Source organism: Vipera berus, assembly GCF_964194415.1.
Source record: "Vipera berus genome assembly, chromosome: 2".
NCBI classification, from domain to species: domain Eukaryota; kingdom Metazoa; phylum Chordata; class Lepidosauria; order Squamata; family Viperidae; genus Vipera; species Vipera berus.
This window is the reverse complement of record NC_138203.1, coordinates 256,631,132-256,656,345: the sequence shown is the minus strand read 5'-3', so window position 1 is coordinate 256,656,345 and position 25,214 is coordinate 256,631,132. Positions and strand designations below refer to the sequence as shown.

Genomic DNA, 25,214 nt, shown 5'->3' with positions numbered 1-25,214 from the left:
ACCATATGCAGAAGTATTTCCTTCTGTTTATCCCGAAAATCCCACCATTCTGTTATTACGGGAAAGACAGTATATGCTTAGACCCAATGAATAAGTTATGTCTGCTTAAATAAATACAGAATAGCAAAGAGCATAACTATGGAGAAGAGAAACTGAATAGTTCTCTGGACAGAAAGCCAAGCAGTGTGGAAGGAACAACGTGTATATTTACTTAACAGAAGAGTAGAATGGGTGGACCCTAAAGAGTTTGCTCAATAGCCTTAATAGCCTTCACTGTTGGCCATTTTTGCCATGAGTACTGGGATCTGTAGGGTGGCAACATCTGGAAAGCAACACTTTTTCACATCTCTGGAGTAGAAATACCTAATTTTTGTTACAAAATTAAAGGTCTTTCAACATGCCTATAATTAGTTCATGATAACTATATAAGCATGCCTATTTGTAGAATAATCTCTCTTAAATTAATCTTTGTGATAATACATGCAAGAAGGAATCTAAGACTGGATCCAAATCTCACTATCCCAGGACACTTTCAATTTCTACGGAACAGTAGAAATGAGCCAATATCAACAGCAGACAGATGCTGTCTATCAGTGTGTGTGTGTGTGTGTGTGTGTGTGTGTGTGTGTGTGTGAGAGAGAGAGAGAGAGAGAGAGAGAGAGAGAGAGAGAGAATGTGAATGTGAATGTAAAAAGAAGCCAATTAGCTGCCCAGTGCAAATCTTGTTTTAATTAGGTAAAGGTAAAGGTTCCCCCACACATGCGTGCTAGTCGTTTCCAACTCTAGGGGCCGGTGCTCATCTCCGTTTCAAAGCCGAAGAGCCAGCGCTTGTCTGAGGACATCTCCGTGGTCATGTGGCCGGCATGACTAGACGCCAAAGGCGCATGGAACGCTGTTACCTTCCCACCGTAGTGGTCCCTATTTTTTTACTTGCATTTTTACGTGCTTTCGAACTGCTAGGTTGGCAGAAGCTGGGACGAGTAACAGGCGCTCACTCTGCTACGCGGCACTTGGGATTCGACCCACCAAACTGCCGACCTTCTGATCGACAAGCTCAGCATCCTAACCCAGAGCCACCGCATCCCTTTTGTTTTAATTACCAGGCTCCAATATGCATTCTCAACCAGCTTACAAACATCTAAATATTTCTGAACAGTGGGACAGTTGGGATTGGCATTTTACTGATATCTTCAGTGCTTCCTAAATATAGTTTTCCAAAAATAAAATTGCAGGCACGTATACCTAGCTAATGATGGCACTGTGTGCAATATGCAACCCTGAGCTACTTTATTGCTTTATTTGTTTTCACGTTCTTTGTTTTCAGGAAGCACATGAGCCCAACAGGGTTCTTCCATGAAACATTTACAGACCCTCACAGAGCTGTGAATTTTGCAAGTCAAAAATCTCTTCCAAGAGGAATTCAGAAGCATCAGGCCCAGACGTAAAGATGCTTCCTTCTCCTGCAATCTCTCTCTGTTCTTGTTATACTTCTCAGTTTATAAAGACAGGTGTGACAGAGTGAGTGTGAGTCAGCTCCCAAAGTGAGAAGAACTGTATCCAGTTCTTACCTGGGTTCTTAGAAACAGTGTTGTTAATAATGCTAGAAAAGCTACCTGATTTCTGCATTTGATGTATTCTCCTCCACATTCCCTGGGGACCTGCATGCATCTGATAAGCCAGAAATAACAACGTGGTGCCCTCTAGATATTTTTGTCTTAAACTCTCCTAATCTGTTCCCCCTGGCTATGCTGACTAGAATTGGCTGGAGCTGAAAGCTCAAGTGCTTTTCTCTGTTTAAGTTGTATTTAAGTACTCTCTGAGTTTGCTTGTTTTCTTGCAGACATTTCATTACCCACACTAGGCAACATTACCAGTTCTGATGTTACCTAGTTTGGGTAACAAGCAAACTCAGAGAGCACCAAGGACCCCTAATTTCAACTCTGAGCTGCAAATATTCTCCTCTAACAATAAGTTGCATTTGACAATTTTCTCCACTTTCACAGTAGAATCACAGTTTGGCATGTCCCATGTTGTAGTATTACTGTGACACAACAATATGGCACTATGTTTAGTCAGAAGCACTATTTGGAGAATGTTCACCTGAAGAGGCAAAAGTGACTTTTATACATTAAAAGAACCAAAGCACAATGGGCAGAGGGGAAGGTATTAAAATAATGTCAGCTCATAATGGAATCTACTCCTTGATTGCTCCTGGTACTTATATACTGTACTAAAATTGTGTTTTTTTCCTATCTAAAAAAACTCTTTATGCATTTTCAATTATTCACATTCACAGCACTGACCTTTTTTCAGGACAAAATGCCAATAAGCCACATTTACTTGTTCAGTTTGTCCGTGTGTGTGTGTGTGTGTGTGTGTGTGTGTGTGTGTGTGCACACATACATACATACATACACATATATAACAAGACACATATATATAAATGGTTATCTTATCTAGCTTACTCTTCCTTCTGCATCTTCCTGACCATCTCTGTTCCTGTGAGTTAACTTGGAACAATGTGTGGGTTGATAGGGGATGCAAATAATAACTGGACACAAGCTGAACTGGACAGCTTAGTTCACACAACAAGAAAACTATTCACCATGCATTACATCCCCATAGTGATAATGATTTCACCCACCCCACAGAAATGGAGACGGAGGTTTACTTCAAGTCAAACAAAATGTCAAAAAAGAAAAGCATGCATTGGCTGATTATGTAAAAGACAGCCAAGAAACAAGCATTGATGCAAATTGAAAATCAGAACTTACTGAATAGGACAGGAAATGAAAAGTGACTATAAAAACAATGCAATAAAAGCACAAACAGAATGTTGGCAAGGAAAAGCATTATTACATGGTCAAATTTAGTGGCTTTGCCTATTTTGCTTGCTTTTTTTTTCTTAGAAGGTATGAAAGGGTCTTAAAATGCTGATGCAGATCCCAAGGTATTTAATTGGTTTGTCTTTTAAGGTTAGACTGAGAAAGATTCAGAGAAGAGCAACTAAGATGATCAAAGGCCTGGAGGCTAAAACATACAAAGAACAGCTGCAGGACTTGGGTTTGGCTAGTCTAAAGAAAAGAAGAAATAGGGGAGACATGATAGCAGTGTTCCAGTATCTGAAGGGCTGACCCAAGGAAGAAGGGGGTCACTTTGTTCACCAGAGCACCAGAGGGAAGGACAAGAAAAAATGGTTGGCAACTGTTCAAAGAGAGAAACAACCTGGATTTAAGGAGAAACTTCCTGACAGTGTGGACAATCAACCAGTGGAACACCTTACCCCCAGAAATCATGGGTGCCCCATCACTGGAGATCTTTAAGAAAAGACTGGACAATCACCTGTCTGAGATGGTGTAGGTTCTCCTGCTTGAGCAGGGGGCTGGACTAGAAGACTCCAAGATCCCTTCCAGCTCTATTCTATATAAATATTATTCAACAATCAAGGTATGTCATTCACTCTGTTATATGTTGGGGATTGTGTGAGAAGTTGAGAGATTTGTATTCCTACTCATTTTCTTTTAAAATAATTTGGTAACATTTTTTTCCCATTGTACAGATAATCTGTCTGTCTGTATCTATCCAAACACTGGAGCAGTCTTGTAACTGGACCGAGATGCCCTACGCACAGTCACTCATGCGCTTGTGACCTCCCAGTTAGACTACTGCAACGCTCTCTACATGGGGCTGCCCTTGAGGACCACTCGGAGGCTTCAGCTGGTGCAGAATGCAGCCGCGCGAGTTGTGATGGGAGTCTCCCGATACTCCCGTGTAACGCCTCTTCTCCGCGAGCTGCATTGCCTTCCAGTTGCCCTCCGGGTGAGAATCAAGGTGCTGGTGATGACCTAAAAATCCCTAAATGGCTTGGGTCCGGATTATTTTAGGGAGCACCTGCTGCCAGTATCAACTTCCCATCGTCCTGTGCGCTCCCATAGGGAGGGCCTCCTTAGGGTGCCGCCGGTCAGGGAGTGCCAGCAGGTGATCCCCAGAGGGAGGGCGTTCTCTGTGGGCACGCCTGCCCTATGGAATGACCTACCTGTGGAACTCTGGACCGCCCCCGACCTGCGTTCGTTTCGTCGGGACCTGAAAACTTGGCTTTTTGATCTATCTGGCCTGGACTGAGGGGTTTTAAGTTTTAAACTTTGTTTTAATTTGTTGGGCTAGTAATTAATTTAATTTATTTTAATTCTATTTCTATTTTAACTTTTATATTGTTTTTAAACTTTGCCCTGTAAACCGCCCTGAGTCCTTCGGGAATAGGGCGGTATATAAAACTAATTAAATAAATAAATAAACTTCCAAATCTTCCCCTCTCCCTCCTACCTCCATTTTCCTTAAATAGGACATCTTAGAAAGGAGTGGATGAATTCAGCAAAATACCTCTATGTCTGGGTGTGCGTGTGTCTGTTTGTGTACTGTGTGTCTCTGTCTTACTTTCCAATAAAAATCAACACTTTCCATTTAGCTATTCTGAACATTATTTCCCATGACACACCTCCCAGTAGCTCCAGACTAGCTGAAATTAAATCCGAGAAGTTTCAGTGATATCCATTTCATTTCATTTCATTTCTATGAGAAGGTAATTCTTTTTGGTGAGTTGTTTTACTGCTAATCAGTCTGAAATCCAAAGGGTAGCACTGCACAACTCTTGTTTACGAATCTTCTGCCAGACACAAGAGGGTTTCATTGGCAATTGTTTCACTATATTGTTGGAAGCTCATCTGGTAAGTAGAATGAATTTAAAACTTTTCATTCTCTGTGGCTTTTCTTAAAAATTGTATGCATAAAATAAGAAATTGATGGAAAGATCATTCAGTCAGAAAAGTAATATTTATCTATTTATTTGTCTGTCTATCTATCTATCTATCTATCTATCTATCCATCCATCCATCCTATCTGTGAAGGAATGATGAAAAAAGACATTTTACTTTGCAATATTTACTTATGGCTTGCATAATAATAATAATAATAATAATAATAATAATAATAATAATAATAATAATAATAATAATAATAATAATAATAATAAAGTTGGAAGGGACCTTGGAGGTCATCTAGTCCAACCCCCTGCTCAGGCAGGAAACCTTATACCATTTCAGGCAAATGGCTGTCCAGTCTCTTTTTAAAAACCTCCAGTGTTGGAGCATTCACAACCTCTGGAGGCAGGTTGTTCCACTGGTTAATTTTTCTAACTGTCAGGAAGTTTCTCCTTAGTTCTAGGTTGCTTCTCTCCTTGACTAGTTTCCATCCGTTGCTTCTTGTCCTGCTTTCAGCTGCTTTGGAGAATAGCTTGACTCCCTCTTCTTTGTGGCAGCCCCTGAGATATTGGAACACTGCTATCGTGTCACCCCTCACCCTTCTCTTCATTAAACTACACATACCCAATTCCAGCAACCGTTCCCTATATGTTTTAGCCTCCAGCCCCCTAATCATCTTGGTTGCTCTTTTCTGTACCCTTTCTAGAGTTTTGACATCTTTTTTACATCGTGGTGACCAAAACTGGATGCAGTATTCCAGGTGTGGCCTTACCAAAGCATTGTAAAGTGGTATTAGTACTTCACTTGATCTTGATTCTATCCCTCTGGTTAATGCAGCCTAGCACTGTGTTGGCTTTTTTGGCAGCTGCAGCACACTGCTGGCTCATATTTAAGTGATTGTCTACTAAGACTCCGAGATCCCTCTCCCAGTTACTACTATTGAGCAAGGTACCACCTATACTATACCTATGCATTTGATTTTTCCTGCCTAAATGTAGAACCTTACTTTTTTCACCATTGAATTTTATTTTGTTAGATAGTGCCCAGTGTTCGAGTCTGTCCAGATCCTTCTGTATCTTAAGCCTATCTTCTGGAGTATTGGCTTTTCCTGCCAGCTTGGTGTCGTCTGCAAATTTGATGAGTTCCCCATCTATCCCCTCATCCAAATCATTAATGAAGATATTGAAGAGCACTGGGCCCAGAACAGAGCCCTGGGGCACCCCACTACACACTTCCTTCCATGTAGATGCGGTTCCATTGAGGACCACACGCTGAGTACGGCCTGTCAGCCAGCTACGAATCCATCTGGTGGTAATGCTATCTAACCCACATTTTTTTCTATCTTAGATGTGCACAGAAAGTGATTTGCTGTTTTCCCTTGGGTTAAGAAAAAACAGAAGGGTGAAAAAGGCCCTCTTTTTCTCATTCGAGTTAGGGATAAAATTTAATGCTTTATGGGATTATGTTTCTATTAGGAAAGCAAGAGTAGGAATTTCTTGGTGTGTGTAACATTAAAGTGACCCTTTAGTTCTGCCACCTCTAGAGAGGCATACTTAATCAAGGAAACTTTGTGAATTTACCCAACAAGAATGCTCACTTTCAGGGTTATGGAATTTTGCTTGTTAGCTGAAGAATTACAGCAGCTTGGTTACTCTAAAGCAAGGCTTCCCAACCGGGGCTGCTCACACCCCCTGGGGGTGTGAGACGATATGCCAGGGTTTAGAAGTTTCAAAATTATAGTGTACATAGCATAATTTTTGTCAGGGGTGAGAGAATATATCAGAAGCGTTCTAGGGGTGTGGGGTGTAGAAAAGGTTGGGAACCGCTGCTCTGAAGAGTTTAAGTACAACTATTGCAATTAAATTCAGCATGGATGCAGTGCTGATCTAATGATCTAATGATCGGTTGCTACCTCACTGGAATAAATAACTGCTGATGCAGATGACAGAGTCACCAAACATAGAATCACAAGGCTGGAGTAGACCTTAGAGGTCTTCTACTCCCAACACCCCCACCCAAGACAGGAGTCCTTATACTAGCCCAGACAAATGATTATCCAATCTTTTCTTGGAGACCTCTGGCAATGGAGCACCTACAACTCAGAGAGACGACCTGTTCTATTAATTCATTGTTCTTATGGTCAGGAAATTCGTCCTTATTTCCAGGTTGGCTCTCCCCTGACCAGCTTCCACCCATTGCTTCCTCAGGTGCCATGGAGAATAAATTCATGCCCTGTTCCTTATGAGAGCGCTTCAAGTATTGGAAGACAACTACCATGTTTACTCGTGCAAACAATTTATTCTAATATTAGAGATTTAAAACTTCACAAGTCCTTAGATCTCTCTTCCATTGCCTTGGAAGGAAATAGATCTTTTCCCACTTTTCCAGTCTGCAAAACTCCCTATATCCTGGGCAGGCAATTTGTATCCAGTTTTGGGTCATTAAAAGTGTGACCCAGGGAACCTTTCATATTTCCTGCCTGATCAGCCTACAAACTTAGCTTGGAGGAACTGAACTACTTTCCACTCTTTTTTGGGGGGGGGGGTGGTGCAGATCTGCTGACCACTCTGACTAATGTTTCAGTTTTTCTTGGGAACCAGACTGCTGAATTTTGAGGACTAGCAGAAGGGTGAATTCAATGATTTACAAAAGTCCTAGTCCCTTTCCAATGATTTTGCTTTACAGTTCCTGTTTTTTTCTTCAATTTTGAGCAGAATGACTTAGTGGCAGGGTTGGGTAACCGAGTAGGCTTTTCTTAGCCTTCCAGCAATCCAATTTAAAATTGCTGGTTTTTTGGCAATTGCTGGAAGGGTGGAAGATACTTATCCAGATGTGCGCATACCCATTGAGGTTGCAAGCCAGATGCATTTTTATAGGTCTATAACCAATGCAACATAGTGGGGGTCTACTTCCGATATACCATGGATTTCATTCTTTAAAAAAAAAGTTTAATCCACAAAGGAATATAAGGAAGATTTTTTTTTAGTGAAGAGAACAAGAAAGGTGTTAAGATCTTACACCTAAACAAAATCACATTTTGAAAATGACCAAGTTTCTTGAATGAAAATAGTTAGCTTTTGAAGCTAATTTAATCCACTTTCCATTTAAGAAACTGCTTTGCACAATTGCCTAAAGCATACTTTATAATTAGAAAATTGGTTACTAATTGTGCCTTTAAGCTTTATTAAAGGAACCTTGCTTAATGGTGTCCATAAAATTCATATAAAGTGTGTTGGACCTAAGATAGCAAAAAGAAACAAAATTAGATTGTCTAAGGTTTTTAGCTTTTATTCTTTATTATAGATGTATTATTAATCATGTCTTGCAATAAATTGCTTCCCAATATATTTGTAGCTGGCTTTCATATGCAGACATAACAACAACTAAAAAAAGTACAAAGGGTTAGAGTGCAAAGACAGCTCATGCAGATTAGGGTACCATTGTCCATGGATAATGTGAGTCATAACTGCAAAACTATCTGGAAAATCAGAGGTTCTTCCTCCAAAATTTTTTTGTCTATATAGGTAGTCTTTTACTTACAACCACAACTGAGCCCAACATTTCCATTGCTAAGAAAGACAGTTGTTAAGTTACTTTGGCCCCATTTTATGACTTTTCTTCCCACAGGTGCTAAGTGAATCCCTGCAATTGTTAAATTAGCAATCCAATTGTTAAGTGAATCTGGTTTCCCCATTGACTTTGCATATCAGAAAGTTGCAAAAGGAGATCACATGACCCCAGGACACTGCAACTTATAATGATGATGATGATGATGATGATGATGATGATGATGATGATGATGATGATGATGATGGAAGGGACCTTGGAGGTTATCTAGTCCAACCCCCTGCTCAGGCAGGAAACCCTATCCATTTCAGACAAATGGCTGTCCAATCTCTTCTTAAAAACTTCCAGTGTTGGAGCATTCACAGCTTCTGGAGGCAGGTTGTTCCACTGATTAATAGTTCTAACTGTCAGGAAGTTTCTCCTTAGTTCTAGGTTGCTTCTCTCTTTGGGTAGTTTCCATCCATTGCTTCTTGTCCTGCCCTTTGGTCCTTTGGAGAATAGCTTGACTCACTCTTCTTAGTGGCAGCCCCTGAGATATTGGAACACTGCTTTCATGTCCCCCCTCGTCCTTCTCTTCATTAAACTAGACATACCCAATTCCAGCAGCCATTCCTTATATGTTTGAGCCTCCAGTCCCCTGACCAAATTTGTTGCTCTTCTTTGTACTCTTTCTAGAGTCTCAACATCTTTCTTACATCGTGGTGACCAAAACTGGATGCAGTATTCCAAGTATGGCCTTACCAAGGCATTGTAAAGTGGTATTAATACTTCATGTGATCTTGATTCTATCCCTCTGCTAATGCAGCCTAGCAGTGTGTTGCCTTTTTTTTTTGGCAGCTGCAGCACACTGCTGGCTCATATTTAAGTGATTGTCCACTACGACTCTGAGATCCCTCTCACAATTACTACTGTTGAGCAAGGTACCACCTATACTATACCTGTACATTTGGTTTTTCTTGCCTAAATGTACAACTTTACTTTTTTCACCATTGAATTTCATTTTGTTAGATAGCGCAGATACCGCGTACAATGCTATAGTTGCCAAGCATCTGAATTTTAGTCGTATGACCATGGGGAAGCTGCAATGGCCATATGAAAAATTGTTGTAAGTCACTTTTTTCAGTGCCATTGTAACTTGGAATGTTAAGTCAAGGACTATCTATATAAGAAACCCCATTTAACTGCTGCCTAATAAGACTGTTTTAAATATTAATCTGTTACCGTCAACTGCCTATTGCCATCCAAAACTGGATGCATTGACTGTAATAAATTTTCATACATTCAACTATTTTTATGATGCTCTGATTAAGAAACCTAACTTAGCAGAAATCTCCTGATGGTTAGAACAATTAATCAGTGGAATGGCTTATCTCCAGAAGTTGTGGGTGCTCCAACACTGGAGGTTTTTAACAAGAAACTGGACAACTATTTGTCTGAAATGGTATAGGGCTTCCTGCTTGACCAGGGAGTTGGACTAGAAGACATCCAAGTTCCCTTCCAACTCTGCTATTCTGTTATTTTAACTATTTTACATTCAAAAGTAGGATATACATAAACCTAAATACTGTATGTTACAGTATATGAGTGCTGGAGAAGACTCCTGCGAGTCCCTTGGACTGCAAGGTGATCAAACCGGTCAGTCCTAGAGGAGATCAACCCTGACTGTTCTTTAGAAGGCCAGATCCTGAAGCTAAAACTCAAATACTTTGGCCACCTAATGAGAAGGAAGGACTCATTGGAGAAGAGCCTAATGCTAGGAAAGACTGAGGGCAAGAGAAGAAGGGGACGACAGAGAATGAGGTGGCTGGATGGAGTCACTGAAGCAGTAGGCGTGAGCTTAAATGGACTGCAGAAGATGGTAGAGGATAGGAAGGCCTGGAGGAACGTTGTCCATAGGGTCACGATGAGTCGGACACGACTTCGCAGCTAACAACAACAACAACAGTATATGAGTTCAAGTTATGTACTGATGTCTAGGTTATCTGTAATTTCAATTATAGTTCTCCTGACGTTAGGAACATAAGAACTACTTTATACTACATCAGTTTTGTTGCAAATTGGCAGTGTCACTCCATGTATTCAGAGAAGAATTTTTTTCAGCTCTGATAGGACTGAGGCTGTACCTTTTGTGTGCAATGCAGATACTCTACAACTGCCCAATCATTCTGTCAACTTTGAACCCAAAGAGATTCAGTTGTATTATTCTGCATGGTACGTATATGATCTAACATATCAAGGGAACAACATCCTGAAAATCTGGACTTGCTTATTTCAGAAGCAGTCAGAGATTTGAAGAAGATTGGCTATCAAAATGTCAACAAATAAAGGATGCTTGCTGAGACCAGTAATAAAAACTGCCTTCCCTTGATAATTTTTCCCCGCTTCTCAAAGCTTATCGGATGAAGGTCGAGGGATCTCTAATCGAGCATACAAATGTCATCTTGGGAAATAGGCCCAGTTACTGTTATCCTTTCCTGAACTTCTGGAAAGGTCAGCCAGCAAACAAAGTCAAAGGATGCTTGTTACACATCGCATTTCTTGTAGTTACTGTGAATAGCAATTGAAGGGTGGCTGGGGTTTTCCCTTTAATCACTTTGCTGATACAATCAATTCTCATGGGCCTACAAAAGCCAGTGCACTCTCAAACTCCACCCTGCTGACCTTACGTTTCCGCAGAAATATCCTTATTTAATCCACAGCGGAATAGGTTAAACACAGTCCTGAAGACATTTAACAAGTGTAACACCTGTCTATTACCCATTTACAAGTGAGTTCTATACTTCAGTTATAGACATGGTTAAACCATTTTATATTATTAAAAAAAACTTGCCGATATATTGAGTGGGTAGACAGGTGAACACATGTATTCCCGTATAGCGGCATCCCAGAGTGGATACTACTGGAAATAATAATAGCACCAACGATATGAATAATAATAATAATAATAATAATAATAATAATAATAATAATAAAGATCAGTTGTAGAATAAAAAAGTAAAGCCTACCAAGGACCCTACACTCCCTTGGCTCAATCCAACCCTTTGCAAGAGTGGAATTTGTGGGTAATCCTATAACAACAAAAACAATGAAACAGGATTTTAACTAATATTTATTTATTTTTATTTATTTTATTACATTTATATCCCGCCCTTCTCCGAAGACTCAGGGCGGCTTACAAGCTTAGCAATAGCCTTCATTCTATGTATATGGTTGCTTATTAGGGCTTTCACACACACACACCAAGCGGCATTATTACAAAGTCAGCTTATTGCCCCCAACAATCTGGGTCCTCATTTTACCTACCTCGGAAGGATGGAAGGCTGAGTCAACCTTGAGCCTGGTGGGACTCGAACCTGCACTAATTGCAGGCAGCTGGTGTTACTTAAGGAGGCATTAGCCCTCTGCTCCACCAAGGCTCATGATAAGGCTCATAATAAAACGAACACTCACAAAAGCTCCTGTTGACCTCGATGATAGGTAGTGCACAACTTAGAACCACAACTGAGCCCCAAAATTCCATTGCTAAGCAAGGCAATTGTTAAGTGGATCATGCCCCATTTTATGACTTTTTCTGCCATGGCTATTAAGCAAATCAGTATGATCTTTAAGGGAATCATGCACTCCTTAAAAGAATCTGACTTCTTCCATTGATTCCGCTTGTCAAAAGTTTCAGTAATCTTTGAGTAATCTTTAAAGTTGGTAAAATATTATGGAAAGTGAATTTTTAATGAATGTTAACAGGAAGTTTAAAAAGAGTAAAGTTTTTTTGTTTTGTTTTTTAAAAAAGATGTGTTAGGACTTACTGATTTTAGAAATGTTTTTAAAGGAAAGTTTAATATTTTAAAATTTAAAAAAAGTATTTTCCTTTAGGGTTAATTTTTTTTAAAGAATATTCTGAATTTTATTAATATGAATTATGATAGTCTATAGATATTAACGAGTAAACAGAAATATATATATCATTTCTCACAGCAAGGAAAACCAGAGATTGTTCAATCAATTCTTTTATCCAAAGAAGAGAATATATTTAATTTTGTTTCTATTTGGAAATTACTTCCAGACAGTGTGCATGTGATGGGGGGGGGAAATGAAATTTTGACTCTGTTTTTATTGATTGGTTTATTGTTATAGAAACGGCTAGTATATACTAATACTATTGTATTTACACTATTGTATAAAAGTAAAAAGTTGAGGTTGTAATGTTATTATCTTCTACTGTGCCAAAGAGTTGGAAGTCAACACCTTTTTTTCTTTTTTTCCTTCCTATCCCACATTTTCTCTTTTTCCCTTTATCCTTCCCCTAGTGTTCCATTACTTTTATTTTTCCTTTGTATCTTATATATTTGATAAAAATTAATAGAATTTAAATCTGGGGGGGGAAACCCAGAAAGGTTGCAAATGACAATCCCAGTAGCCTGGAACATGGCAAGCATCGTAAATACATGCTGGTTGCCAGACACCCAAGATCTGATCACATGATCACGGGGATGCTGCAACGGGTCATAAATGTGAGAACGGGTAATAAGTCGCTTTTTTTAGCGCTGTTGTATCTTTAAACGGTCATTAAACAAATGGTTGCAAGTCAAGGACTACCTGTATAATATTCTAAAACCTACTTGGCATGGCCCATTGAGTTAAACAGTGATGGAGGTTTGAATTCTGTGACTTTTCTGGCCAGGGCTGCTGTTTTTCTATGTACAGTTCCTTTCCCCATCTCTTCCTCATAACTAGCTGTGTTCAAGAGGATTTGCCTGCAAAGAATTATTGCTCCCATAAGGTAAAGGTAAAGAATGTCATTTTTCAACCTGAGCGATGAGTTATAATTTTGAAAGGATCCTGAGGGCTGCCTGCTCATGGTGGTGGGTCCAAATCAAAACAGGAAGGGTACAAGTCAAAGGGTGTATCCCTAGAGAGAATAGCTCTTTTATTTCAGAAGTTTTGAAATAATCCATTTCATTCACAGCAATACTAGTCCCGTAATTGTGCATGTTTACATGAAGTCGGCACAAGAAACAGCCCAAATTCTAGCACTTTGCTTACTGAGAAGTAAGGATGAAGATCAGAGTAAGCTCCCACCATTGTGGGGTGAAAATTTTGTTTTGGGGAATTTTTGTATGTCCACGGAAGTTTCATATGCACAGCACCATAGGACTCTGTAGAGGGAAATAACTTTTATTTGCTACCTGGTTGGTTATTATATACATGAACTGTCAGACGCAATAGATGAGGTCCACACATGAAGGTCTGATTTATTGCTACTCATGCTTATGCACAGGAAAATTCTCAACTAACAGTTAGCACTGGCTAGGAGTCAGATAAGGCTCAATGGAATTCAAGGGGAGGTTGGACTTAGTTCACTTGTGACTACGTAGAAATTCTAGGCTGATTCCTCTTTTAACTCCACCCTCAGGTTCTGCCACTCCTTCTCCTACTATACTGACTAGATAATGAGGTCATCTATCTGAGTGGGAAATCAGCTGGGTTTGCGGGCCTGAAGTACAAACACCTCTGTCTGTGTTTAGACTTGCAGACAGAATGCTATGTCAAAAACTCAGACGCAGTCAAGAAATTCAGTTTGCACAATGCTATTATAAGGCAGAAGAGCATTATGTGGTATGTACCCTTTTTGCTCCTATGGTGCCATAACAATGCATTGTTATGAGATAAAATAACACTTTGTTGAATTGTTAGATTATAACACAGGATTTATTTTGTCAATTAAAATCCTACCCATCAGCTTAAATGGGTTTGCAGAAACAACTAAGCAACACCAGAGGAGGGGAACACCAATCTCAATATAACAATTAAAAGAGATGAAAAAGTATTTAAAGCCACACTCTGTAATTCACCTAACCTCATTTAAAAATAATAATAATCAAAGCTTGGAAAGAACTGAAACAAGTTCATTACAAGGAAGATTTTCTGCCTCTTTCCTCAATAGAGGCTATACTACCCACTTGTAGAGTTCCTTGGAGAATCAAAGATGTGCTTCCAGTCACAGCACTTATCGCAAGATATAGAACTTCAAACCATGGACATATAAAAGAGGCCATTTGCAAGCTTTGCAGAATTTGACTACAGGTCAACATATGACCAAAACTGACCCCAAAATTTCTGTTGCTAAGTGAGATGGTTGTTAAGTGGATTTTGCCCCATTTTACGACCATTCTTGCCACAGTTCTTAAGTGAACCACTGCAGTTAGCAACAGGGTTCGATAAATGAATCTGGCTTCCCCATTGACTTTGCTTGTCAGTGGGTCGCAAAACGTGATCACATCACCCCAGAACACGGCAACCGTCATAAATATGAACAGGTTGCCAAAGCATCCAAATTTTGATCACGTGACAATGGGGATGCCGCAACAGTTGTGTGAAAAGCTGTCATAAGTCACTTTTTTAGCACCACTGTAACTTTGAATGGTCCCCAAATGAACTGCTATTAAGTCGAAGATTACCAGTTTAGCCAGTATTTCTGCAACATCTATATACTATTAAAACTCTTCCTGTCTGTAACCTTTAACTGGGCAAAATAGTACCCCATAGAGCAGGGGTAGGCAACCTTGGCTCTTTTATGACTCATGCACTTCAACTCCCAGAATTCCTGAGCCAGCAGCTGGCTCAGGAATTCTGGGACTTGAAGTCCATGAGTCATACAAGAGCCAAGGTTGCCTACCCCTGCCACAGGGCAAAACGTTTTCAATCAAACTACCTCAAATGAGCTTACAGAATGCACCCCAAATTTGGGGCTCATGACTCACATGGAATTGAAATATGGCAAATTTTATAATCAGTTTATGACATGAACATTATCATAAAACATTTTGATATAATATGACATTTTTATAAAGTATTTGACTGTGCTGCAGAGTTCAACAGGGGCTACTTTCAAGAAAGATACATCTCTGAATACTCCCTGAATTATTAACAGCTTTTCAAGAGCATTCGATGTTTTACCTGTTACTCTGGCATTGAGGAATAAGATATGGAAATACCTCTGAAATGTTGACTAGTCACATATATATTACAGCTATTTACTGTTATATTAATTATGAACATATGTACCCGGACAATAGTCTGTTTGCTAAAGCTTGAAAATGTTATTGGGGGGGCAACCCCAATGTTGTTTCCAACCTCAACCCAACTCCAACCCCCTCTTCACTTCTTGAAAATCAAAGTCTGGATTTTGTGATTTGTACTGTGGAGACCAATGGGTGGAAATTAATTTTCTAACTTTATTACTGTATATATTATCATCCAGAGTTCAAGAGGATTCAACGAATCGATGGAACTACCCAAGAAAATGACATGGTTGATCTGCATACTGTAAGTTCCTAGAGGCAAACTTAAAATAGCCAACTAAACCTGAGAAAACATATTTATAACAATGACCACGCACATACACACCAAAACACACAGAAGTTAGATTCACACGTTATGATAAACTTTCTCCCCCCTCATCATTATGGATATACTCATCCCTATGTTCTTTTTATGTACAAGTTAAATCTATTGTGTTCCAATGTGTTTTTGATCTTAATTGTTTATGTTCCTTGATTTTAGGCTTTTAATTCTTATTTAGCACCCTTTCTTTCTTTTTTTCTTCCATCATATCATATATTTTCCCCTGTTGCTACCTGGCCAAAGTTTGTCAGGATCAGAGTCAGCTCTAAATAATGTTAAATAAAGGACAATGTTTGTATAACCATGAGTTGCTAAATGAGCCATAGTTGCTGCAATTCAGGTGTTACCTTTATAAACCCACAATGACTAAGTTCAGACAACATGCAGAGTCAAAACCAAACAAATCCAACCAGGAATTTACAGAAAGGCCACTTAGCAAAACTTCTAAAATTTAATGAAGCCAATCACTGTAGCCAAGCTAAACCGCCTGTTCCAAAATTAAGCTGTCTCCAAATAATGGTTGTTCTAGTTAGTGTTATCTGTTCCATTGGTACAAACTCAACATGTTTGCCCCCAGGGTCTCTCTAATCCAGGGGTCTTCAATCTTGGCCCTTTTATGACTAGTGGACTTCAACTCCCAGAATTCCTTAGCCAGCATGCCTGGCTGAGGAATTCTGGGAGTTGAAGTCCACAAGTCATAAAAGGGCCAAGTTTGAAGACCCCTGCTGTAATCATTATATTTAAACGAAAGATGGAAAGTTATGTTTTTGTAATGAACTGTATCCTTAAGTTTCACTGGGCAACTATAAGATGGCCTCCAAAAGGCACAGAACATTCTAACATTTGGCTGCCATCTATCATAGATGCAAACTGGATCTAACCAGGTGTTTGTAGCCCAGATCTCGTAGTATAAAACCAGTGCTGCTCTATCTCAAAACAGTGCAAACACAAGGTTCTCAGTTAGAAGTACATGCAAAGAAGAAGATAAACATTTGTGTTTATCTGCACCCGCTCTCAGACTTTGTGACAACATTTGAAGTTTAGCAATACCTTACAGAATACATCAGGCATATTTTCAGTTGCATAACTAACCCAACTCTGATGGGTTCTTGTAAAATAATCTGCACAAAGCTAACAGAGTTTAGATCAGGAGTCTCCAAACTCTGGTCCCTGGAATGGCACCGGTCCGCAGCATGCCAGAAACCGGGCTGTACAAACAAGCAAAATCATGTCTCCTCTGGTCTGCAGAAAAGAACCTCTCTCCATGGGACCGGTCCCTGGTGCCCAAAAGGTTGGGGGCCGCTGGTTTAGATGGTGCCCAACAAATCTCTAAATGTTATCCAGCTACAAAAGGCAAGGCAGAAAGACAAGCATCACTTTCACTCTGGGGGTGGGGAATGAATGTGAAATAAAAGTAGATGGAGCCCTTGACTTTTTACCACAGCTAGGAGCAGAACTTCAGTTGCTAAACAATGTGGTTGTTAAGAGACCTATGCCCAATTTAATGACCTTTTTTTGCTCTGGTCGTTAAGCAAATCCAGCTTCCCCCACTGACTTTGCTTGTTGGAAGCCCCCCCCCCCGGAAGATTACAAATGGAGATCACATCACACACACACACACACACACACACACACACACACACACACACACACTGCAAACCTAATCAATTCTTGCCAGTTGCCTAGCACCTGGATTTTTATCACATCACCATAGGAATACAGTGACGGTTGTAAATGTAAGACCAGTCATACATCACTTTCTTTGGTAACTTTGAATGGCACTTGAGGACTGCCGGTAACATCTCAATTATTTTTTTTCCTTCAGTCAAAAGGACAAAGCTGAATTGATCACATAGTTACCAGGATACCTGCTACTAAAAGACAGCCCATTTGCACTAAACAGCTAAAGTTGTTTTGCTGAGCCGGTATGTCAATCCGTCAAATGTAAACTTTCAAAAGCAATTGCCCATTTTGTGCAGTTATTTTTAGACCAATGAGGCATACAAGTCCTGTGCTACAGAAGAACTCCATCCATTACTTAAGGGAGGGGGGGGCTAGAATTAATGTGTTTTGGGAAATGGGAGAAATACCAGAATTGTAATAAAAGGGAAAAAAGCAGGGTACAAGTGGAGGTAACATGATAAATGTTCATAGGAACTAGCCATACTTCATAAAGCTGAAAATTCACTTGTACCAAAATGTAGCATCAAACCTGTATCAATGACTTCTGTAATGGATGGAAGCTAATCAAGGAGAGATCCAGCCTAGAACTAAGGAGGAATTTCCTGACAGTGAAAACAATTAACCAGTGGAACTACTTGCCTCCAGAAGTTGTAGATGCTCCATCAGTAAAGGTTTTAAAGAACAGCCATTTGTCCAGAATGGTATAGGGCAGGGGTAGGCAATCTTGGCTCTTTTATGACTCGTGGACTTCAACTGGCTCAGGAATTCTGGGACTTGAAGTCTACGAGTCATAAAAGAGCCAAGATTGCCTACCCCTGGTCTAGGGTCTCATTCTTAAGAAGTGGGCTTGATTAGAAGATTTCTAAGGTCCCTCCCAACTCTGTTATTCTGTATTCTATAAGTTCAACAGGTTTCAGTGGGATTTATAAAGGAAACAGATTCCAACTCTCTTCTATCTCAGGTCAGTATATCCCTCCTGCCTTCTTCTCGGCCTGCCAAAGTCTCTCTAAAAATTCCCAAATTAAAAATGTTAATTTAATTTAATTTTAATTTAATAATATTTCTATACCGCCCTTCTCCCTGAGGACTCAGGGTGGTTCACAGTGCAACAAACTGTGCAACTTTGATCTGCACAAGAACAGTCATACTAGCTGTATTTAAGTAGTTAAAATAACTTAAGACTGCTGCAATTTGGTGTGTAACTATGCATCACACAGAGTAAGAAAGAGGAGATACAGTATCAGTCACACAAGCTTGTCGACTTCGTGCATGCACATTTGGCCAATGAGACCAGAAGAGCAAGCAGAGCATGGGGAAGTGGAGTTAAGAGCGGACTCAGCCTAGAAATGTTACATATCCACAAAGGCTCCAAGTCCAGTCCCTCTTGAATTCCATTGATTCTTATCTAGTGCCAATTTAATTGACTAAATTCATATGTTTAGGCTTGAGCAATAAATCTTTTGAACTGGAAATTAAGATAAGATAATCTTTACTGTCATTTTTTTTTACTGTGGGCACAATGGCGCACATCAAAAATGAAATTTAGTTGCCTGCTCTCAAAGTGAGACACATACATGACACCCACCTAAAACATACTACATACAACATATGTATAGACCCACACCCACTACATATACATAACAATAAAATATTAAATACTGTCCAACTTGAATATATAATGGAGGGAGGAAGCCTGAGAGTTCCCAAGGTTAATGCTGTATGGAATGAAACTATGGTTGAATCTGGATGCTCTGCTGCGGATACCACGAAGCCTCCTCCCAGAAGGTAACAAGGAAAACAGGTCATGAAGAGGATGAGTAGTGTCCCAGATAATCAGGTGACCCTGATTCTTCACACCTGACAGAGACCCATGATGGAATCTAGACCCACTGTCAGATCCCCAAAGAAATGTATTACCTCTCTATCTTATATGTGCTTTTGTTACCATTTTGGGGGGGGCTGCCATTCTGTTGGGAGGGGGGATGCTTTGAGGGATGCTTTGCCGCTTTGCCCTTCCCCCGAGGAGATGGAATGCAGCTGACTAATATCAACCTTATCTAGGAGACGGTTTGTGGTTGGAGCCAGAGGGAAACGAAACTGAGAGAGACCTTGAAGAGCACACCAAAGGAGCCAGTTACCAAAACAATATACCCCCTGTGGATTGGCTGAGATTCAAATGGATCATGGGCAGAGGAGTAACGAATATTGCTTTTGATATAGTGCTTGCACGGGTTTTTCCCTCAAACCTTGCCTTGTTTTCCGTGCTATCATTGGTCCCTAATAAAAGTTCCTTTTGAGACAATGCCTATTTCAAGAGTTCTGCTTTCTTGGGAGACCTAGTTGAGGCAGGTTTGCACAATTATATTTAATAAATTTTGAATATTAAAAACATACTTTGGTGGACGGTGCAAGGTACTCTATATGGTAGCAGCGATCCTGTTAAGACAGAATGACCTATGAGCAGAATGGTGGGAAGGATATACAGTAAAAAAAATGCAATTAAATTTTAAAGTGAATTACAGGTAGTCCTTGCCTTAAAATCATTTAGTTACCATTTGAAGTTACAACAGATCCCAAGACAGATACCTTCAACTCAGATTTCAAATTCTGATGGCCACCTTACCCCCATCATGTGACTGCATTTGAGGCACTTGGCAACCAGCCAACATTTAGGGCTGTTTGCAGCATTTAGTGGTCATGTGATCATGATTTATGTACACTTTCCATTTCCAGCAAAGAAGTCCCATAGCAAGTAATGGGTTTGCTTCACGACAATGGTGTCTGCTTTACAACCACAACAATCACTTCATGACCATCACAAAAAAGTCATAAAATTGGGTATGGTCAACATGATCTGCTTAATGACTCTCATGGCTCACAATCATAATTGGTTATATGTTGAGGACTACCTCTAATCCATTTTGGATTTGGATTCATTCATTTTTTTAAAGTGCATCCTTGAGTCTGTCACTCCAAATCCAAGCTCAAAAAATGCTGTGACGTAAGCAGTCATTGGCATATGGTCCAGCGCAAGGATCATGCTGTTGATGAAAACCTGGAATGCTGAATTTGCCCCTCTGAGTTTCACTGAGCAGTCTGGCCATGCCCAACCTATTTTGGAAAACATTTGCTGGTAAGGAGAGTTAATGATATTCTCCAGCCAAAACCAGCAACAGTCTAGACACTCAGTAACCGAACCTGCTATTTAATGAATCTGATTCTATGTTGTATGATGGAAAAGAAGCATTTTATTTCCCAAAACGAAAAAGGGAGGGGAGTTGAAACTAATCGCTGGAGTCTCCAATCAGAAAAATGCAAAAGGGAGAGAGAGGGCTTAACGTATCAGCAGCTTTGTGCCCTGACTTTAAAATCTGAACATATTACTCCTTACAGAGGAAACAGCCTGATGACAAGTCACACTTAATCTCTTAAGAAACATTAGCCATCCTATAAACATCCATGTGTGTAAGTGCTATGCTGGTAACTTCTTTGACAATCCATTTCAAGTGAAAGCAGAATGCTTGCATTTGGATTTGCCTTTATACAAAAAAATACATGTTTTAAATTAAGTTTTTATGTTTGAGCGGTACAGTGAAACCATTCTAGTTCATACATCAAGGTTGAAGGCACATACAGCCAAAGTTCCTTAACTGTAAACATGGTTGCCCAGAAAGGAAAAGCATATTTGATTCCAATGATAAACTGGTTAACATCCACAGAGTGAAATCCAAGACTAATAACAGCAGCAGCTCCCCAAAACTCAGGAAGCACATACAGTATGCATTTTCCTAACCAATCCTGCTTGTATTAACACCAAGACAGCCTATGAGGGAGATTAAACAGAAAGAAGAGAACTATCCCAAAATCATACCCAGTAAGCTATCAGAATGATTGGTGATATGAATCTGAGGCTTTAGAGGTTTGTCTGGAATTTGTTCTCTCCCAGATGTCCCTCTGAACCTCTTTTACACAATACATTAATTGTTGGGTTCAGATGCTGTCAAGTTTCCATGACTTCATGGGAACTGCCATATGGTTGGAAGTGAGCTATTCCTCATCTAGCTGATTTCTATATGCAGCTAGTTGCTCCTTTGGGCTAGATTTGAAACACTAAGCAGAATGAGCAATTGTGGGCCCCCACATGTTGTTCAACTGTAGCTTCCATCATCCCTCCCTCAGCTTAGAAAAACTCTAACCATCCTTAGAGTTCAACAACATCTGGAGAATTATAAGGTTCTTCTCCATGCTGACAGGTTGGATCCCTGTGTAAAATTCCTCCAGTCCCAAATTCAACTTCATAAAAAAAATCTTGAATCTTAGCATTTATCTGTTTTTCTTCCCACCCAAGCAGCCACTGCAATTTTTTCTGAGATGACAAAATAGCAGCCGGAACCAAGTGTAACATGTAGGTAAGAAACTACTACAGCAGGTTGCATCAAAAGTACAAACTAGCACCTAACACCACTTAAAGTCCAGCATTAGTAGGAAGGATTCATGAATATAATTTAATTAGGAATAAGTGTAGTAGTAGAAGGGAGTAATTTAATTGGGAATAAATTCCAAATAGAATTGCACTCACTTGCCTATATCTATGTTGTATATAAAAGGTGGTTGGACAGAAAAATATATATACAAAGCTAGAGGTGATTCACACAGAGAGAAGAGAATTTATATTAATATCCTTGCAGGATTAAGGTTTTGCTATGGAGATGATTCCAACACTGCCATTTCAACAGCCTCATAGGAAAAAGACTGCTGCTCAAATGGAACAGCTGTTATATTTTGAAAATCCACATGACTAATCTCAACATATATCTTCATATTTGCACAGTCACATTTTTAGAATTCCCAGCAGTTTTGAAATCCCAGTGTTTAATAATAAAGGAAAAATACAAGTCTCTGATCCACTAAACCAATATTAAGCAAAAGGATCAGGGCAAGTTACCAGCTCATGCTATACACAAATCTATAAAATGGTACGTTTTAACAGGAAACTAAAAGGTAAGATATTGTGATATAAAACAAATGCATAAAGAAAAATAACAAAAGGCAGACTCATAATTCTATTCGTTTTTTCCATTGTGCCTTTTTCAAAATAGTTCTTTAAAGCTATATTCATAACTATATAAAATCAATAAAAATCTCTTAAGTACCCTAATCACATTCGACTGATATTTGTTTATCCTAATATATCCAACTCTCACTTCCATTAAATATGTGGGCAGAAGCATGCTCTTTCATACAGCAATTCAGAAATATATTTTCTAAAAATTAGAAATATTAGAAATATTTAGGAATTTTAATATTTGAGAATAAACTTTTACTTAACAACATTTATTCTCAAATAGGACATACTACCTGCTATCCTTCTAACAATATTTTCATATCTTAACATTTCTCCATCCATTTCCCCATCCTTAAAAAAAAGTTTTGTCAAAGTACACAAGGTACACAAAACTACCGTATATACTTGAGTATAAGCCGACTCGAGTATAAGCCGAGACCCCCAATTTCACCCCCAAAAACTGGAAAAAGTTATTGACTCGAGTATAAGCCGATCCGCCGTTCTGCAAGCCTGAATACACAGGAATACCCTGTGTGGCCGCGGCTCGTCGGCAGGTCTCCGTTCCTCCTGCCGACCTTTGGGGAGGTTTGGGCGCCTCCCCAAACCTCCCCAAACGTCGGCAGGTCTCCGTTCCTCCTGCCGACCTTTGGGGAGGTTTGGGCGCCTCCCCAAACCTCCCCAAACCTCGGCAGGTCTCCGTTCCTCCTGCCGACCTTTGGGGAGGTTTGGGCGCCTCCCCAAACCTCCCCAAACCTCGGCAGGTCTCCGTTCCTCCTGCCGACCTTTGGGGAGGTTTGGGCGCCTCCCCAAACCTCGGCAGGTCTCCGTTCCTCCTGCCGACCTTTGGGGAGGTTTGGGCGCCTCCCCAAACCTCTGCAGGTCTCCGTTCCTCCGCGCAGACCTGCCGACCTTTGGGGAGGATTGGGCGCCTCCCCAAACCTCGGCAGGTCTCCGTTCCTCCTGCCGACCTTTGGGGAGGTTTGGGCGCCTCCCCAAACCTCCCCAAACCTCGGCAGGTCTCCGTTCCTCCTGCCGACCTTTGGGGAGGTTTGGGCGCCTCCCCAAACCTCGGCAGGTCTCCGTTCCTCCTGCCGACCTTTGGGGAGGTTTGGGCGCCTCCCCAAACCTCGGCAGGTCTCCGTTCCTCCTGCCGACCTTTGGGGAGGTTTGGGCGCCTCCCCAAACCTCCCCAAACCTCGGCAGGTCTCCGTTCCTCCTGCCGACCTTTGGGGAGGTTTGGGCGCCTCCCCAAACCTCCCCAAACCTCGGCAGGTCTCCGTTCCTCCTGCCGACCTTTGGGGAGGTTTGGGCGCCTCCCCAAACCTCGGCAGGTCTCCGTTCCTCCGCGCAGACCTGCCGACCTTTGGGGAGGTTTGGGCGCCTCCCCAAACGTCCCCAAACCTCGGCAGGTCTCCGTTCCTGTTTGGGGAGGTTTGGGCGCCTCCCCAAACCTCCCCAAACCTCGGCAGGTCTCCGTTCCTCCGCGCAGACCTGCCGACGTTTGGGGAGGTTTGGGCGCCTCCCCAAACCTCCCCAAACCTCGGCAGGTCTCCGTTCCTGTTTGGGGAGGTTTGGGCGCCTCCCCAAACCTCCCCAAACCTCGGCAGGTCTCCGTTCCTCCGCGCAGACCTGCCGACCTTTGGGGAGGTTTGGGCGCCTCCCCAAACCTCCCCAAACCTCGGCAGGTCTCCGTTCCTGTTTGGGGAGGTTTGGGCGCCTCCCCAAACCTCCCCAAACCTCGGCAGGTCTCCGTTCCTCCGCGCAGACCTGCCGACCTTTGGGGAGGTTTGGGCGCCTCCCCAAACCTCCCCAAACCTCGGCAGGTCTCCGTTCCTGTTTGGGGAGGTTTGGGCGCCTCCCCAAACCTCGGCAGGTCTCCGTTCCTCCGCGCAGACCTGCCGACCTTTGGGGAGGTTTGGGCGCCTCCCCAAACGTCCCCAAACCTCGGCAGGTCTCCGTTCCTGTTTGGGGAGGTTTGGGCGCCTCCCCAAACCTCCCCAAACCTCGGCAGGTCTCCGTTCCTCCGCGCAGACCTGCCGACCTTTGGGGAGGTTTGGGCGCCTCCCCAAACCTCCCCAAACCTCGGCAGGTCTCCGTTCCTGTTTGGGGAGGTTTGGGCGCCTCCCCAAACCTCCCCAAACCTCGGCAGGTCTCCGTTCCTCCGCGCAGACCTGCCGAGGTTTGGGGAGGTTTGGGGAGGCGCCCAAACCTCCCCAAAGGTCGGCAGGTCTGCGCGGAGGAACGGAGACCTGCCGAGGTTTGGGGAGGTTTGGGGAGGCGCCCAAACCTCCCCAAACAGGAACGGAGACCTGCCGAGGTTTGGGGAGGTTTGGGGAGGCGCCCAAACCTCCCCAAACGTCGGCAGGTCTGCGCGGAGGAACGGAGACCTGCCGAGGTTTGGGGAGGTTTGGGGAGGCGCCCAAACCTCCCCAAACGTCGGCAGGTCTGCGCGGAGGAACGGAGACCTGCCGAGGTTTGGGGACGTTTGGGGAGGCGCCCAAACCTCCCCAAACAGGAACGGAGACCTGCCGAGGTTTGGGGAGGTTTGGGGAGGCGCCCAAACCTCCCCAAAGGTCGGCAGGAGGAACGGAGACCTGCCGAGGTTTGGGGAGGCGCCCAAACCTCCCCAAAGGTCGGCAGGAGGAACGGAGACCTGGGGAGGTTTGGGGAGGCGCCCAAACCTCCCCAAAGGTCGGCAGGAGGAACGGAGACCTGGGGAGGTTTGGGGAGGCGCCCAAACC

The 25,214-nt window shown here is 41.8% G+C and overlaps 1 protein-coding gene and 1 long non-coding RNA gene across 2 annotated transcripts in view; one reads left to right on the top strand and one right to left on the bottom strand.

Moving 5' to 3' along the window:
• LOC308661475 overlaps positions 1 to 19,704 on the top strand; it is a 33,166-nt gene extending 13,462 nt beyond the window's left edge. Inside the window, exons 3-8 of the long non-coding RNA XR_014024955.1 lie at positions 1,325 to 1,518; positions 2,976 to 3,447; positions 13,735 to 13,937; positions 15,583 to 15,647; positions 17,551 to 17,650; positions 19,470 to 19,704. This is a non-coding gene — a long non-coding RNA (uncharacterized lncRNA). The remainder of the gene's footprint in view (positions 1 to 1,324; positions 1,519 to 2,975; positions 3,448 to 13,734; positions 13,938 to 15,582; positions 15,648 to 17,550; positions 17,651 to 19,469) is intronic.
• The window catches only part of PRICKLE2 (prickle planar cell polarity protein 2), a gene marked incomplete at its 3' end in the record, with an annotated part of 372,656 nt that overhangs the window by 227,610 nt on the left and 119,832 nt on the right, over positions 1 to 25,214 (bottom strand). The gene's annotated exons all lie outside the window — the stretch shown is intronic.